At 41.0% G+C, this 19339-nt stretch overlaps 1 long non-coding RNA gene across 2 annotated transcripts; it reads left to right on the top strand.

The window, feature by feature from the left end:
• The first annotated feature begins 430 nt into the window (after positions 1-430).
• LOC115163542 (uncharacterized) lies at positions 431-19023 on the top strand. 2 transcript variants are annotated; one of them, XR_003869765.1, is made up of 2 exons: positions 431-2113; positions 18408-19023. It is a non-coding gene; the product is annotated as an uncharacterized LOC115163542 (long non-coding RNA). The 2 variants fall into 2 exon arrangements; XR_003869766.1 differs by lacking the exon at positions 431-2113 and adding an exon at positions 7208-7605.
• The last annotated feature ends 316 nt before the right edge of the window (positions 19024-19339 follow it).

The following is a 19339-nucleotide window of genomic DNA, read 5'->3' as shown; positions in this document are numbered from 1 at the left end:
TCTGTTATGAGATGTACACAATGAACACCTGCTCTTTCCATGACTGACTATGTGAAAACTATGATCCCTTATTGATGCCACTTGTTAAATCCACTTCAGTGTAGATGAAGGGGAGGAGACAGGTTAAAGAAGGATTTTAACCCTTGAGACAATTGAGACATGGATTGTGTATGTGTGCCATTAGGGTGAATGGTCAAGACAAAGATTTTAAGTGCCTTTTGAACGGGGTATGGTAGTAGATGCCAGGCACACCGGTTTGTGCAACGCTGCTTGGTTTTTCAGTTTCCCATGTGTATCAAGAATGGTCCACCACTCAAATGACATCCAGCCAACTTAAGACAACTGTGGGAAGCATTGGAGTTAACATGAGCCAGTATTCCTGTGCAACACTTTCGACACCTTGTGGAGTCCATGCCCCAATGAATTGATGCTGTTCTGAGGGCAAAAGGGGGTGCAACTCACTATTAGGAAGGCGTTATTGTTTTGTACACTCAGTGTCTGTAACGGAGTTCATTGTAATTTGGTTTATGGGAAAAGCGATAGCTAGCCTTTGTTAGCTACATGGAAGTGTATTTACAGTGGAAGTTCTGTCATCTTTTGGCCACTAGATGGCGAAAAGGCACTCCATAAAGTTGGCGACGGATACAGTAGGTAGCCTCTCCTTTCACAGCCCCCAGAAAACAGACACTTCAGAGAAGCTTGGGTCAGTTCCAACAGCAGCCAGCCGTACCATGCAGTACATGTGCTAAAGCCAATCTTGAACATCTGGAGCACCAGGAGACCGTGCAAGGCTCTTTATTCAGTGACTAAATAATGCTGCTAGTGACAGATGCTAATGATGTTTCTTAACCTCTCTAAATGCAGTGCCATCCTTATTAGAGCTGACATTAAGTTCTGCCTGTCACTACATCCTCATTGCCAGCGAGTGGCCCAGCACAGCCTCAATCATAGTCTAACCCATGCAGTCAGTAAGTCTTACACACAGGAGCGGACTTAGTGATTTGGGGGCGTCAGGCAGTAGCCAGTTTGAGCCCCCCCCACCACCCCCTGCTAAAAAGTAAATGGGATTATTAGTAAATGTCATTTAACTGTAAACATTATTTTAATGTGCCATGAACAACCTCATGACTAGTTCATGTTCATCTGATTTGTCAAACAAATCACTTCAAGAAGTAGGTTACCTCAAATCAAATGTTATTAGTTGCATACACATGTTTAGCAGACGTTATTGTAGGCGTAGCGAAATGCTTGTGTTCCTAGCTCCAACAGTGCAGTAATATCTAACGATGCACAAATCTAAACATTTATTTTAGAAATATTTGGATGAGCAATGTCGGAGTACCTTCGCACATTCATCCAAAAATAATTCCAGCATTGGAACCGTGCACTGTGTACCCACCAACTTTCCTTCAAACCTGAGATAGCATCCAAACGAGTGAAACAGTGCCCCTCTGTCTTACTCTATGTAGCTGATGCTGTCTGGATAAAAAGAGTATGACATGCCATAATATTTTTGGCCAGACCTGATCAGATACAGTGCCTATAGATAGTCTACACCCCCTTCGATTTCTTCACATTTTGTGTTACAAAAAAAATGAATATATACAAAATGTATTTGATGAAACATTGAATTTGGCCTTACTGCTATTAGCCCATAGAAATGCATTGAATAACATATGATTCATACATGGAAAAACAGTAAAAAATGTCATCAAAATAAAGTGTGTTTTTAGCGTGGCTGTTTTTTTTTTTTTTGCGTGGAATTACCTGTATATCTTTTACATGGAAATTCCCTATTCAGCCGGTACCGGGTTACCTTCAGAAGAGTATTGTGACGCTTGCGGGGGTAGAGCAAAACGGAGAACATTGTGTTTGTGAGAGTCTCATATTTACATAGAGGGGTCATATTAGTGTACTCTGATGCTACAAACGTTTGTGAGAATAACGATTTCCGGAATGCCTCCAGGTCTGACAAAAACCGCTGTAGATCAGACATCTTCCACTGCAGGTGTGGAAGGCCGATATTGGCAGATGTGGTGGATTGAGACAGAGCCTAGCTCATGAGGTCCCTTGATGATGGAAGGCCTGAGGTAATTTCTTGTTCTGCCTAATGGTAAGTCTGCCGGTGCTTACACATGCCCAAGTAGATTACAATAACAGGGACATTTTATTTTCTTCTGTATCAAAGACATGTAAGTGCTGCTCTTTCAACTAATGAGTGAACTGATGATGTGCAAAGGCTGCTCAGGGACACAGACTGTCACTACAGTCATTAAAACTCGTTTTTCAACCACTCCACAAATTTCTTGTTAACAAGCTATAGTTTTGGCAAGTTTGTTAGGACATCTACTTTGTACATGAAACAATTTTTTACAGATAGATTATTTCACTTATAATTCACTGTATCACAATTCCAGTTGGTCAGAAGTTTACACATACTAAGTTGACTGCCTTTTAAACAGCTTGGAAAATTCCAGAAATGATGTCATGGCCTTAGAAGCTTCTGATAGGCTAATTGACATCATTTGAGTCAATTGGAGGTGTACCTGTGAATTTATTTCAAGGCCTACCATCAAACCCAGTGCCTCTTCGCTTGACATCATGGGAAATCAAAAGAAATCAGCCAAGACCTCAAAAGAAATTGTAGACCTCCACAAGTCTGGTTCATCCTTGGGAGAAATTTCCAAACGCCGGAAGATACCACGTTCATCTGTACAAACAATAGTACGCAAGTATAAACACCATAGGACCATGCAGCTGTCATACCGCTCAGGGAGGAGACACGTTCTGTCTCCTAGAGATGAACGTATTTTGGTGTGAAAAGTGAAAATCCATCCCAGAACAACAGAAAAGGACCTTGTGAAGATGCTAGGGGAAACAGGTACAAAAGTATCTATAGCCACAGTAAAACGAGTCCTATATCGACATAACCTTAAAGGCCGCTCCAAAACTGCCATCAAAAGCCAGACTACAGTTTGCAACCACATGGGGACAAAGATCGTACTTTTTGGAGAAATGTCCTCTGGTCTGATGAAACAAAAATAGAACTGTTTGGCCATAATTACCATCGTTTTGTTTAGAGGAAAAAGGAGGTGGCTTGCAAGCCGAAGAACACCATCCCAACCGTGAAGCACGGGGGTGGCAGCATCATGTGAGGGTGCTTTGCTGCAGGAGGGACTGGTGCACTTCACAAAATGGATGGCTTTACAAGGAAGAAAAATGGTGGATATATTGAAGCAACATCTCAAGACATTAGTCAGGAAGGTAAAGCTTGGTCACATGTTTCTTCCAAATGGACAATGGCCCCAAGCATACTTCCAAAGTTGTTGCAAAATGGCTTAAGGACAACAAAGTCAAGCTATTGGAGTGGCCATCACAAAGCCCTGACCTCAATCCCATAGAATATTTGTGGGCAGAACTGAAAAAGCATGTGCGAGCAAGGAGGCCTACAAACCTGACTCAGTTATTCCAGCTCTGTCAGGAGGAATGGGCCAAAATTCACCCAACTTACTGTGGGAAGCTTGTGGAAGACTACCCAAAACGTTTCACCCAAGTTAAACAATTTAAAGGCAATGCTACCAAATACTAATTGAGTGTATTTAAACTTCTGACCCACTGGGAATGTGATGAAATAAATAAAAGCTGAAATAAATAGTTCTCTCTACTATTATTCTGACATTTTACATTCTTAAAATAAAGTGGTGACCCTAACTGACCTAAGACAGGGAATTTTTACTAGGATTACATTTCAGGAATTGTGAAACTGAGTTTAAATGTATTTGGCTAAGGTGTATAATCTTTTGACTTCAACTGTATATTCCTTCTCTCGTCTGTATACAATATCAACTTTCTACTCAATACAGGATGTATTAAATCTCTCTCTGGGCTACACAACTTAATGTTATGGGTTATTGTAGAATAGAAGGGTAAAATGATTTACTGTGCTTACAACCACAGTACTGTACATTAGACAAGCTCAGTAAGCAAAATTGGTTGAAAGATGTCTTTTCAACTAAAAATGTCTTTCTGATATGTTGTGCTCATAGGGAGGCTCAGCTCTCAATTACCACAAGGTCAAGCCTTTTAAAGGTTTTCCTGTGGCTCATATCTGTGCTGCTCGTAATTGAATGAACTGCTAAATTAAAGACGTGTTTTATTTCAGTTGAAATGGAGCCTGAAATGCATTGCCCCTCGATTAAGGCATGTCCTCTGCGTATCTGTGCCTTGACCTATCTGTTTACACTGTCAATAATGGTACGGTGCATCCAGGGAAGAGACCTCCCATTCACTGAAACAAGTCTGATCTCACAAAAACAATTGTGAGTTTGATAATGTAGTGTAGCCATCTCATGCAACTTAAAACCAATTTGATACTGCCTGTTGAAACAAATTTACTTTATTCATTGAACCATTCAATTTCAGTCTCCAGGGCCCAGTTTTTCCAAAGTTATCGATCTGGATTTCAGCTATAGGATTAAATGCAAAGAAATCTACTGAACAAAAATATAACTGCAGCATTTCATAGATTTTTCCTGAGTTACAGTTCATATAAGGAAATCAGTCAATTGAAATGCATTTATTAATTCCTAATCTATGGATTTCACATGACTGGGCAGGGGTGCAGCCATGGGTGGGCCTAGGAGGGCATAGGCCCGTCCATTTGGGGGCCAGGCCGACCCTCTGGGGATCCAGGCCCAGCCAATCAGAATTAGTTTTTCCCCATTAAAAGGGCTTTATTACAGACAGAAATACACCTCCCCTTCTGGCGATCCCGCAGGTGAAGAAGCCGGATGTGGAGGTCCTGGGCTAGCGTGGTTACACAGTCTGCGGGTGTGAGGCCGGTTGGACATACTGCCAAATTTTGTAAAACAATGTTGGAGGTGGCTAATGGTAGAGAAATTAATATTAAATGATCTGGCAAAACCTCTGGTGGACATTCCTGCAGTCAGCATGCCAATTGCACGCTCCCTCAAAACTTGAGACATCTGCGGCATAGTGTTGTGACACAACTGCACATTTTAAAGTGGCCTCGTCCCAAGCACAAGGTGCACCTGTGTAATGTTCATGCTGTTTAATCAACTTCTTGATATGCCACACCTGTCAGGTGGATGGATTATCTTGACAAAGGATAAAATGCTCACTAACAGGGATGTAAACAGATTTGTGCATAACATTTGAGAGATGTTTTTTGTGCATATGGAACATTTCTGGGATCTTTTATTTCAGCTCATGAAACATGGGACTAGCACTTTACATGTTGCATTTATATTCAACTCAATGATTTGTCTGTTCTATTCATTCTATTTATTTGCATTTAATCCTATCCGTTAGGTAAAATCTAGCTAGATAACTTTGGAAAAACTGGGCCCAGAGCACTACCATTACATGTTGAGGGGATTGACTGATTTAAAAGCTTATAGTGTAGTTGTCTCTATTCTGTCCGAGACACAACTGGCCACGACTGAAGACTCAGATGATTGTTGATACACGTAATTGCCATGGTGTTGATGAGAGGAGCTCACTGTGTCATGCTTGATGGGCTGCTCTCTCACACTCTGTTCTCTTATGCAACTGACTGAGTTACATAATTGAACAGGACTGTGTGAAACTGGGCTGTTTACAAGAGAACTGGAAACCAGGTCAATCTGTTGGAGGAGGATGCGTGCACGCAGTCCAACCTGGCTGGCTCGAGACAGTGTTGTGAGCAGTACACTGATGTTTATCTCTGGCTAATTGATTTATGGGTGCAAATAAATAGATTAAATTGAGATGTATTTTCTTGCCTTCTCAGATATTTACACAGCAACACTATCATTTTCTAAGCTCCTATTATTCTGAATTTGATTCAACTGTGACTTTAAATGCCCCGTGCAGACAAACGTGATTTTCTTGTTGTGTATATATATATTTACACACTGAGGTTGGAATAATATTGTGAAAATAATTATAATGCCCTTTTAGTGTAAGAGCTGTTTGGAAAAAAACTGACATCTCTGCCTGTTTTGGTGGGATCACCAGGTGGTAAATTAGTTAATAGACCAACAAGAAAGGGTTCCAAACCTTTCTGCCAATAACAGCTTCTATTAAGTTTCCCCTACCCACTCAGACCACTCCCAGATGGTCCTAACACAATTATTGCTTTAGAAATTGCTCTTTCCCAAAAAGCTTTTTTTTGTTTCTATTTTACCATTTTAATTGAAAACAATCACAATAAGGTACTAAATTGTTAACCAGAAATAACTTGATATTGAGATAAAAACGGCTGCATTGGACCTTTTTAAGACGTTTTCCCTGACAATAATATGAGCCATTTCAGCCAGAGACTTACCTCATATCTAATTTCACCATATGGTACATACATACTGTCCACCCATTACGATATTTTGCTTTAGCGCTGTCTCCTTTTCATTCATTTTTTTTCTTCATTTTAGTCATTTAGCAGACACTCATTGCTTAAGGACACATCAACATATTGTTTACCTAGTCGGCTCAGGGATTCAAACCAGTGACCATTCGGTTACTGGCCCGATGCTCTTAACCTCTAGGCTACTTGCCACATAACTCCACAAGTCGCCCCCCTGTGGCCAATGTGGGTATTTTGTATTGTATACCTCACTCCTCCCGAAGTGGGTGAGAGATGGAGACTGAATGATGAAGTGTTGGAGCCTGGAGCCCGGAGCCCAGAGGAAGGCTTCTCTCTGGATTGTGTGGGATGCAAGGAAGAAGGGCTGTATTCTACCTGGAGAAGGATCTAGCTTTACACATCACTCACTCGCCCACAGTGAGGGACACTGCAGTGATTCAGGTGCTTCCCATAAGCCCAAACACCAAAGCTAAATGAAGTAGGGAACTGGGTATATGGAGAATAATGAAAATAATCTTATTTTTCGTGTGCGTGGGCACTCTTTAGAGATGGGTGTTCAGGTTTGATTTCCTCTCTTTCTACCCGAAGTTCTGCAGTAAGGATGACGGCTCATAGTTGTAATTAACAATTTCAGTATGGATAAAAATGGAAGCTGTCAAGGACAGGTGGAATGGTTATTTTCACTGATTCAAGGAAAACCTGGCATACCTAATTATTTGTTTTATTTAGCTGGGCAAGTCCATTAATAACAAATTCTTATTTACAATGACGGCCTACTCCGGCCAAACCGGACGACGCTGGGGCAGTTGTGCGCCGCCCTATGGGACTCCCAATCACGGCCGGATGTGATACAGCCTTAAACTACATTCGCTGAAATCCTATTCAAAGTTTATTGTCCAACGTTTTAAGACCATTGCTTCAAGAGACGTTAAACGAATTCGCCCTTCAAGTATGGGTCGCGACTTGTCAGACTAAATGTTTTAATTAATTACTGGAATTGTTTGGCCAAGAGCAGCTGCGCACTCTGCTTAGCAGCGGTGTCTCTGCTCAGTTTGGCAGCTGCGCGAGTGGGAGGGAGATGCCGGTGTCCTTTTTACTGGATATTTTTCCTTCGGTTTTATTGAAGATCACCACGACCCACGCGCTGCATTGCTGTCGTTCAGAAGTAGATGATAACGCTGTCAGCCACTGTGGTCATTCCCACTCGCCATCACTCACCGCTGTCATCAAATGGACTCAAGGTAGCCACAAGTTCTGACTGAGCTCAATTGTCATAAAACGCAAATACAACGATTAGTTTCTCCATTTTGGTTTAATACGAGGAGCGCCCACAATATGTTTTGTGCAGGGAAGTGCTTAGTAATGAGTCTCTCAAAACGAACAAATTAAAACGACACGTCCTAACCAAACATCCACAGCATGACGGTAAACCCATGGAGTTATTTCAGAACAGGGCAGAATGCTTCAGGAAACAATGCTTCGACAGTGGAACAGTAAGTCAGCTAGCAAGGCATTGTTGTCATTTTATAACAGGTGGTGATCAGCAGAAATAAGGGAGTACCGTACTATGTCTCAGAGTAGTAGGTGTGAGTTTATTTTTCAAACAGTCCCGTTGCACACAACGAATAGCTAGCTAGCTAACGTTAGCCAAAGCTAGCTAGCTACTGATAGTATAACCCTAAGAAACAGTACAGATAAAGTTGAACATTTATCAGCCCGACTGTACATTTTACTGTAGAAATTATTGTTGAAAACAGTCTAGATTGGAACTGTTACTTTTTAAATACAAGTAATAATTTTTATTCTGGAATAAACCGATTGAAGCAAGATGCAGTAATAACAGTTCTTGGTTGCGGTCTCATGTCTGATTCGCTAATGCAGTAGATGTTCTGATCCAGTTTGGCACCACATACCTGTACCTATATGAGTCAGGGTTCTCAACAATGGCATACTTAAAAAAACAAGTACAGTAACAGACTCAATGCTAAGCATGACCTCAGGGTTGCACTGTCAAAAACTAAGCCCAGAATAGATATGCTTGTTGAAAACTTCAACCAGCAACACGCTAGGAGTGTGTGTTTGTGTGTGTGTAATATATATATTCTGGTCTACATCTGTGTGATGTGATCAGTCAGTTTTTTTCCAGTTCAGAAAAATATATTTATTGTATTTTAACAGCAACAGTTTCAGCCTAGACCTTTTTTTTCAACAGTACTTTGTACAGTAATATGTACAGTAGGCCTGATCAATTTTTCATCTACAGTTAATTAGGGTTTTACAATCAAAAACTGAGCCTGTGTGTGTTTTGTTATACATCTGTGTGTTGTGATCAGTTTATTCCATTTCAGAATGAAAATGATTTCATGTATTTTAACAGCAACTGTTCCAACCTAGACAGATATGAAAGTGTTTTTAATGGGGAAAAATAAACATGAATAGCTATTTATATGGGTATTTCGTTGTCTTTATTGCATTTGTTTTAGGCATAAGGGCAATAAAATGTACCGATATTTACGTATAGTGGCATGTTTTCATAAGCTTTGGTCTCAAGAAAACACAGAATTTCTTATTTGGGTCCCAGGCTGGAAATGTTTTTAAGAACCCCTAACCAAATTTATTATGGTTTTATGGCAAGAGGAGTAATTCATCTCCCTGACAACCAACAAAGATCAGTTGTCCTGGATGATTTAAAGTCTGGTAGGCTGCCATTTTCTCCTAAACTGCAGTTGAAGGTATTGTGGCCAAAAATTGTTGTTTGTGTTATTGAGCAGCACTACAGTTGCTGGCTGCTATAGGTGGACAGGGTCAAGGGGGAATTGGCTGCGTGTGTGTGTGGTTTTATCCATGGTCTGATTGCAGATCTCAGGGTTGTTTACCCCTGCAGTACTCTCAGGGACGCTTGTCTCGCCTCATTCACTGAGACTCTCTGGCCATTTTGTGTGGCATGTGGGTGGGATTTCTGCCAGGCACCATTCTGTCTGTCTGGCAGCGTGCCCGCTGTCAGTGTTACTGTCAGTCTTATCTGTCCGTCATCTCCTCCTGTCCTCCAGCATCTAAAGCTAGGACAGAGTGTCAAAAGACTGTCTGTGTGTCACCATGCTTCTATAAACAACGCCAGTTTAGTGTTCCATCTGACTGACTATGGACAGGTAAACAAGAGTGACATTCAAGCTTTGTTTACACAGGAGGCCTTAATGCTCAAATTCGTTTTTTGTTTTTCAAATCCGTATTGGAATACTGACTGTCCAAACAGCAAGTTACAAGTGACCAGATTTGTGTGTGTGCAGACTAGTCATTTGCTGACATGGCTACGCTAGTTGTCATGGTAATGGCGGGTGTGTGTAGTGGTGGAGGCTGATTGGTGGTGGTGTTCTTGCTTTCTAAGGTGACAACAGTGCTTGCCATGGAAGTTTCCCAGTAGCTTTGAGTGTTCAAAATCATAGTGTAAGAACACTTAAAGCCTCAGGATAAGATGATCCAACTTTAAAAACAAGTCAATTTTGGCTAGCCACAGCAGTCAACTAGCTAGTTAGGTAACTGTTTAGCTTTCTAGCATGTTCACTAATCTGTTTGACAAAAACATGTGGTAGCTTGTTAATCGTTTACAAACTGTCAACAGAGTAGCTAGCAAGCAACATAATCCGACAATTAATAGTCTCAAACCCATTAGAGGGCAAATAAATCAGATGACTTTTCAGACAAGTCAGATTTCCAGGAATCAGATTTGTAAAGGATTTCAAATCATGAAATATCCAGTTTGATGTGCTTTTTGGCTGTTCAGACTGCAGGAAAAATAACTGTTTTTAACATTTATTTTATTTGAGTCACTTCAAACAGCCAGTGTGAACAAGGCTAAACCCACTTAATCCCATCAATCACAATAGTAAAAAATTATTAATTGTACTTTACAGGCTCTAGAGAAGTTAAAGTTGTACTTATCAACAAATAAGTAACATATTGTGCATTAATCTTACATCTAGACGTTCCGCTAGCGGAACACCGCTCCAATATCCAATGATAGGGCGTGGCGCGAAATACAAACTCCTCGAAAATCCGAAAACTTCAATTTTTCAAACATATGACTATTTTACAGCATTTTAAAGACAAGACTCTCCTTTATCTAACCACACTGTCCGATTTCAAAAAGGCTTTACAACGAAAGCAAAACATTGGATTATGTCAGGAGAGTACCCAGACAGAAATAATCAGACACCCATTTTTCAAGCTAGCATATAATGTCACAAAAACCAAAACCACAGCTAAATGCAGCACTAACCTTTGATGATCTTCATCAGATGACACTCCTAGGACATTGTTATACAATACATGCATGTTTTGTTCAATCAAGTTCATATTTATATCAAAAACCAGCTTTTTACATTAGCATGTGACGTTCAGAACTAGCATTCCCACCGAACACTTCCGGTGAATTTACTAAATTACTCACGATAAACGTTCACAAAAAACATAATTATTTTAAGAATTATAGATACAGAACTCTTTTATGCAATCGCGGTGTCCGATTTTAAAATAGCTTTTCGGTGAAAGCACATTTTTCAATATTCTGAGTAGATAGCCCGGCCATCACAGGCTAGCTATTTTGACACCCACCAAGTTTGGCCCTCACCAAACTCAGATTTACTATAAGAAAAATTGGATTACCTTTGCTGTTCTTCGTCAGAATGCACTCCCAGGACTTCTACTTCAACAACAAATGTTGGTTTGGTTCCAAATAATCCATAGTTATATCCAAATAGCGGCGTTTTGTTCGTGCGTTCAAGACACTATCCGAAGGGTAACGAAGGGTGACAAAAAATTTCAAAATATTCCATTACCGTACTTCGAAGCATGTCAAACGCTGTTTCAAATCAGTTTTTATGCAATTTTTCTCATAAAATAGCGATAATATTCCGACCGGGAGTCGTTGTTTTCGTTCAAAGACTGAAAATGTAAAATGGCCTCTTCACGTGCACGCGCGCACCCGTCTCATTGTACTCAGATCGACCACTATCCAAATGCGCTACTGTTTTTCAGCCAGAGACTGCAGTCATCATTCAACGTTCTGGCGCCTTCTGGGAGCCTTAGAAAGTGTCACGTTACAGCAGAGATCCTCTGTTTTGGATAGAGATGACAAAGAAGGCCAAGAAATGGTCAGACAGGGTACTTCCTGTACAGAATCTTCTCAGGTTTTGGCCTGCCATTTGAGTTCTGTTATACTCACAGACACCATTCAAACAGTTTTAGAAACATTGGAGTGTTTTCTATCCAAAGCTACTAATTATATGCATATTCTAGTTTCTGGGCAGGAGTAATAACCAGATTATATCGGGTACGTTTTTTATCCGGCCGTGAAAATACTGCCCCCTATCCATAACAAGTTAAGGTGTCTAGTATTTTTCTGAGAAGTTTCATATGATTTCTCAAAATGGTCACAAGCATACAATTCAAAGGTATAGTTCACAGACAAATTTGCCACCAGAAGTCTGTTTTCGACACTTACAGAACAAATACATTGTTGATATTTTTAAAAATGTTTTATTTGTAAATATGTAGTCTTACGTAGCAAAATTTACATTGAAGAATGTAAAATATAACATTTTGATTTGTTTAACACATTTTTGGTTACTACATGATTCCATGTGTTTTCGTTCATAGTTTTGATGTCTTCATTATTATTCTACAGTGTATAAAATAGTAAAAAATAATAAACCCCTTGAATGAGTAGGTGTGTCCAAACTTTTGACTGGTACTCTAAGTATTTAGACCCTTTGCTATGAGACTCAACTGCCCCTGAACAAGGCAGTTAACCCAGTGTTCCTAGGTCGTCATTGAAAATAAGAATTAGTTCTTAACTGACATGCCTAGTTAAATGAAGGTAAAATAAAATATTGGGGCTGGGGAATAGGGGTACTTGTTTGTTCATTTTATTATAGGCAAACCCAGAGCACACGTCAGAGAACATTAACATATATATTAAGCAATATGGATTACATGTTTGGGTTACTAATGGTATAAGATTTGCATAGTGGCATGTCTGGGAAACAAATGGGTTAAGTGACATGTCACATGGGGGCTTCACCAAGCCCCCTCCCTCTGGCTACCTGCAGGCCTGCTCTGCACGCCTTGCCTGACCCACAACATCCCAGACACATTTTCTGTGTACACTCTTTACTTTTTATTTATTGACTTATTCAGGTCAGGTGAATATCTTTTGCACCCCTGTTTAGATTTAGCATAAGTTTTTGTGTAATGTGAAATGATAAGAAACTACATTTCATTTGTTAGCATTTGAAGATCTGTAAATTCTGATCTCCAAATTACATTTTGTGCAGCATCATGAAACATGCACCTTATCACTGAAAATATCAGCTGGTGAGACCAGCAGAAAACACACACACTCCCTTATGTATGCTGTCCATTTATGGCATCACATGGAGTGTAAAAATATTCCTGGAAATAAGTGTGTTTGCTGACAATGGTAGCATTTAACTCAATACGCTGTGTTTACAGTAAACTCAGAGCACGTCAGAGAACATGAACAGCTCCAGACCCAGGTGTGAATCTCTTGATACAGCCTTTGACATTTGCTTAAAGACAAGAACAGAACCACAATGGAAATGTTGCATTGTAAAGCTAGTTGCTCTCAAACATCTATTTGTTTAAAATAATTTGGCTACCAAGGGAAATATGGGGTCAGGAATATGCTTGCATAATTTTGCAATGTCACTTTTTTTTCTAAAATCCCTCAAATCATCAGGCAATTCAAATGATTTGAGCAAAGTAAAACTCCATGCTCTTGTCGACCAGCTCTTGATGTGGTAACACCCACCCACGCTATGAAGAGGTCAACTTCCTCTCTCTCCATCTACCCGATACAGAAAGAGTTGAATAAGAATCCTAGAAAACAATGTAAAAATAAAGTAGACTATTTCATAACCCTCAAAGCAGTGTTTTCCCTGCCCTGAGAATATTCATTCCAGCTCTTGGAGAGGAAAATGGATCCCATGGCATTCTGAAATAATGTTGAGGACTTCTACAGTAGGTTAGTCAGTACTTGTTTACTGTATTGCTCCAAATAGTATTATGATTATTTGTCACAACTGTTGCATGCACTTTTACTAATTTCATGTGTTTGAGATTTCTTTTACAACATTAAAATTGATGTATGTCTATCGATGCCACTGAAAACAGGGAGCTTATTGAAAACATGTACAGAATTCCTTCAACTCTGCAGTGTGGAATGGAATTGTATGTGATCCAAGCCTTCTTTTCAATGAGCCCTTAAGTGATCTATGATGACCTCAACTATGTATGGCCCCACTGACTGGCTCTCTCCCTCCCACTTAACGCCTCCCTAATGAGGCGCTTGGCAGCAGTAGTGGGGGTCTGATATTGGATGAGAGACCTCAGTCTATAATCTCAGCGAGAGCCATTTACATGACGTAAATATGATTACATAAAGAGGCTTTGAGAAAAACATATTTCGCCAAGCATGATTGAGGGAGAGTTGAGGAACAGCGGTCAGCCTAAATGCACTCTGGGCTTGAACAAGTAATACATTTTCTTCTGTGTGGCTTATTCTTTCAAAATGAGACCTTATCTGACAGACCTAAATAGATTTCTCTATGTTCAATGGGGGAAAAAGTGCTGCAATCAGCAAACGAGGTGGACCATGATTATCTGGCCTCATGCCAAGGCTGCTTTTTAGCTGCAAAGGGCTCCAGTGCAGACTGTCTGCTTGGTGCTTTTATTGGGGACTGTGTGCTGCAGAGTCGGACAAGCAGGATCTATATATCTGAGCCTTATCGCCGAGCACCAAATTGAAGAATACCTTGAGCCAGCATAGCTTTACATCTCAGTGGCCGCAAAAAAAAACACTCCAGGCCACCAGAGATCAAAGGATCTCAGTGCAATGTTTCTGCCCCCTGCAACTGTTGTCAAAGGCCTGCAAACAATAAATCATGTTCTGGGTCTCTACCAGTAAACACATTTTGGTTCCCACTACATGGTTAGAGGCAATACTCAGTTCACCTCATCTTGCAGTCATGATGTGAGCTTGTTTCAGCCTTATGCTTCACATGGAGCAAATAGCTGTAAGTATAAGTAACCTTGTCTTGTCCATTTTTTTTCAGTGTTCTAAGAATGTTTGTGCCAAAGGAACTGTCAAGCAACGTTCCCAGAACTCCAGGGGCCGTTCCTTGATCTAATTATGACATGAATAAAAGCTTTTCCTTGGACTCTGATCATTTCTGAAAGGTTGTGCTTGACTGAGCATTTTAGGACAATCCTGGCAAACATTGCACACAAATGGGCACCAGACAAAAGCAATTCCCTTGTATTCTAGCATCTGGTTAGCTGGACTTGCAGAGTTGCATGTGTCTACAAACAACTGAAGTGCCACTTGTAGGTTTAAGCATATTGACACTAGTGATTCAAGCATTGTGTTATAACTGTATTCTGAGAAAAAGGAGCCCTAGCGATAGATTCTCAATAAGACTGTGACAGGCACCAGGCTGGTCTGTCAGGCGCTCATTTAGCCTCTTCTAACCCTAACCACTCTCTTTCCCCTTCAGCCATGTTGTGAAACTGAGGGAGCTGGATGTGTTCTGTGTGGTGACGTCCCAGAGGAGAGGGATAACCCTGGGGTACAGAGGCAGGCTGGGAGGAGCAGCTGGAGAGCAATTCTCCCTTGGCTCCTGTCCCAGTTAGTGTGGTCTCACACAACACGCGTGCTGGCACACGCACACAAGATTGAATAGCCTCTGGATCACATTAAGGCCTGTGGGGCCAGAATGCCAGTTACTGGAAAGAAAAGCATGCAACCCTAGTTTGACATTTAGACAACTCTAGTAAATATCTATCTCACAAACACATTTTTCTTTTCTCTACCTTTAAAGTGTTCCACCAATTAATTTATATTCTGTAGTGACATTTGATTTCTGTATCATCTTCCCCATTAGCATGCTGGTCTTTAGAAACCATTACATGATATAGCAAGGCATCAGGACAGGAGTTAAGACCAGGATACATCCCTGTGGTAATGGACATGTTGGCACAAACCATCAAACAACCCTCCTTTCTGTGGTGACTCAGCTCCTTGCTTTTGTTGGGTTAGGTTCCTTGTTTCTTGTCAATCATTGGCTTATTGGTGAAATCAGCAATCAAACTATCTTTAAGTAAATCAATCAATCAAACCTTTTATTAATGCAATTGCAGACAGAAGTTGACAACGGGAACATAGCACGCATGTTTCCGAGTAAGTTCTGCAAAATAAAAAAGGTCAAAGTTGCTTTAATGTTCTTGCAGTCAACCCCTAGTGATGTATTTGCCTACGTCAACACCTTCTACTCATGAGACCAAGCCCATGCATATAGAGTCATGCAAACTTGCAGGAGAGAACAGTAATCTAGTGTTTTCTAAGGGCTCAGCAGTCATTTTCCATTCCCGTGTGGCTTACAGTGGTATGTCTGACTTGTCTCTTATCTCTTTACTCCCCTGCAGGGTTCTGTGTCTATGTATTCTTTTAGCCTTAAGATGCTTTCTCACAGACACCCTATTTTGACTGCAATAACTCATCTCTCAGACTGTCTCTTATAAGAGGCAGAGACTAGAAAAGAACTGTGGAACAATATTAAACCTTATAATGCATATATTGCTAATCTGTGGTCCAGGACCCTATATATGTACAGTGAGGGAAAAAAAGTATTTGATCCCCTGCTGATTTTGTACGTTTGCCCACTGACAAAGAAATGATCAGTCTATAATTTTAATTGTAGGTTTATTTGAAGTGAGAGACAGAATAACAACAAAAAAATCCAGAGAAACACATGTCAAAAATTTTATAAATTGATATGCATTTTCATGAGGGAAATAAGTATTTGACCCCTCTGCAAAACATGACTTAGTACTTGGTGGCAAAACCCTTGTTGGCAATCACAGAGGTCAGACGTTTCTTGTAGTTGGCCACCAGGTTTGCACACATCTCAGGAGGGATTTTGCCCCACTCCTCTTTGCAGATCTTCTCCAAGTCATTAAGGTTTCGAGGCTGACGTTTGGCAACTCGAAGCTTCAGCTCCCTCCACAGATTTTCTATGGGATTAAGGTCTGGAGACTGGCTAGGCCACTCCAGGACCTTAATGTGCTTCTTCTTGAGCCTCTCATTTGTTGCCTTGGCTGTGTGTTTTGGGTCATTGTAATGCTGGAATACCCATCCACGACCCATTTTCAATGCCCTGGCTGAGGGAAGGAGGTTCTCACCCAAGATTTGACGGTATATGGCCCCGTCCATCGATGGGGCCAAGTTGTCCTGTCCCCTTAGCAGAAAAACACCCCCAAAGTATTATGTTTCCACCTCCATGTTTGACGGTGGGGATGGTGTTCATGGGGTCATAGGCGAAACACGGCGAGTTGAGTTGATGCCAAAGAGCTCCAATTTGGTCTCATCTGACCACAACACTTTCACCCAGTTGTCCTCTGAATCATTCAGATGTTCAGCGGCGAACTTCAGATGGGCATGTATATGTGCTTTCTTGAGCAGGGGGGCCTTGCGGGCGCTGCAGGATTTCAGTCCTTCACGGCGTAGTGTGTTACCAATTGTTTTCTTGGTGACTATGGTCCCAGCTGCCTTGAGATCAATGACAAGATCCTCACGTGTAGTTCTGGGCTGATTCCTCACCGTTCTCATGATCATTGCAACTCCACAAGGAGAGATCTTGCATGGAGCCCCAGGCCGAGGGAGATTGACAGTTCTTTTGTGTTTCTTCCATTTGCGAATAATCGCACCAACTGTTGTCACCTTCTCACCAAGCTGCTTGGCAATGGTCTTGTAGCCCATTCCAGCCTTGTGTATTTGATTTTCTATGGGATTAATGGTAGGTTTAAAAGGCCAAAAGACCAAGTCCATATTATGACAAAAACAACCCAAATAAGCAAAGAGAAACAGTCCATCATTACTTTAAGACGTAGATGTAGGTCTACAATCTTGTCCCTGACATCCTTGGAGAGCTCTTTGGTCTTGGCCATGGTGGAGAGTTTGGAATCTGATTGATTGATTGCTTCTGTGGACAGGTGTCTTTTATACAGGTAACAAGCTGAGATTAGGAGCACTCCCTTTAAGAGTGTGCTCCTAATCTCAGCTCGTTACCTGTATAAAAGACACCTGGGAGCCAGAAATCTTTCTGATTGAGAGGGGGTCAAATACTTATTTCCCTCAAAATGCAAATCAATTTATAACATTTTTGACGTGTTTTTCTGGATTTTTTTGTTGTTATTCTGTCTCTCACTGTTGAAATAAACCTACAATTAAAATTATAGACTGATAATTTCTTTGTCAGTGGGCAAACGTACAAAATCAGCAGGGGATCAAATACTTTTTTCCCTCACTGTAGTGGGGGAGGAGTCTTATACATTTACATTTAAGTCATTTAGCAGACGCTCTTATCCAGAGCGACTTACAAATTGGTGCATTCACCTTATGATATCCAGTGGAACAACCACTTTACAATAGTGCATCTAAATCTTTTAGCCCTTCCCCTTCTATTAATTCAACATAAGCATAATCAATTATTATAATACATCAATCTTTTGGTGCAGCCCCTATCATGACCCCAAGGTGACCCCATCCCTTTCACTTGGCACTTCCTCTGACTGACAATCTGTATACAAGTGGTGTCCTACCAGGGTTTTTTTTTTACATCTCTGGCAGTAATGCAGCAGTCTCTGTCCTGTGAAAAAAAGCTGTATGAAGCCATAGATCAGCAGAATATTTGGCAGCCAATTCTCTGCTCCTTGGACCTGACCAAGCTCTTGGCAGTGAAAGATGGTAAAGCAAAAACTGGGAATGAATTTTCATCTTCATTCCACACTGATTCCAACTGTGCCCGTTGCATCTCATTCACCGGCCCCTACGCCCCACTTTAATATTCCAGCTTCTCCTAGTATGCAGATTTCAAAGGAGGCTGACTGCGACTGGGAGGGACATTTAACGGCGGCACAATTTTGAGTCCCAGTCTTGTTGTCTGAGCTTATTATACTGTCTCCACAGGTGACTGACAGCTGTTCTCTGGAGCTCTGCACCACTACAAGAGATGATGGGAAAGTGATGCAGAGAGGGAGACAGAAAAGGGCTGAAAGGAGGAAATGAGCAACCATTAAAAGATGAAACATTGAAGATTATGGATGGAAGGAAAGTGGAGACAGAGCTGTTATACTGACTGTCTGTGGAGGGAGGAGCCTCGCTGCTGCAGCATGGATGAATATAGCCCAAGATTAGGCTCAATTAGAACATTAACTGTAATTGTTTATGCACAACAGTGCAGTAACACTGCTAATTGTTTACGACAACACTAACCTAATATGACACCTCATGGTGGATCCATAGTACTACAGTTTATGGTAGTCAGTCAACCACTGAACGTGAGTGTGTGAGCCATGCAACACTTCTAAATAAATGACCATCAACTGGACCTGTGTCTGGACGTTAAGGAATAATAAGGAATATTACATTAACCAATCAAAACTCCACCACAGGAACATATTAGGTGGTTTATTAAACCATGATCACACCCAATCAATGATAACAACCACAGGAACAAATGAGATGGTTGCGCCAAGCGATCACAAGAGCTCAATCTAATAAAGTTCATTTATTTATCAATCTACATATGTTGTTTATTGTCCAGAGATGGTAGGTGTGGGCACAAGTCCCAAAATTGTGTGCTATTTGAAACATTCAGACACTTATGGATTCCCTTCCCTTTGTGGGAGCAAATTGAAGCTATAGTGTTGAGAGTCATCGCCACATTTTCAAGTGTAAAACTAGGAGAGCCAATGGGCTCGGTTCAGCTATTGATATTGTCATAGGGATTTAGCTCCCTTGATTGGCCCGTGGAAGAGAGGTGTCAGGAGGAGTAGATATGACCGGACACAGAAGTGGTCCTGACTTCTGGGCCATGATGAGAACGGACGGGACAGAGT

This window comes from Salmo trutta, chromosome 26 (genome assembly GCF_901001165.1).
Source record: "Salmo trutta chromosome 26, fSalTru1.1, whole genome shotgun sequence".
NCBI lineage: Eukaryota > Metazoa > Chordata > Actinopteri > Salmoniformes > Salmonidae > Salmo > Salmo trutta.
The sequence above is the reverse complement of the archived record's forward strand: the minus strand, read 5'-3'. Positions and strand labels throughout refer to the sequence as shown.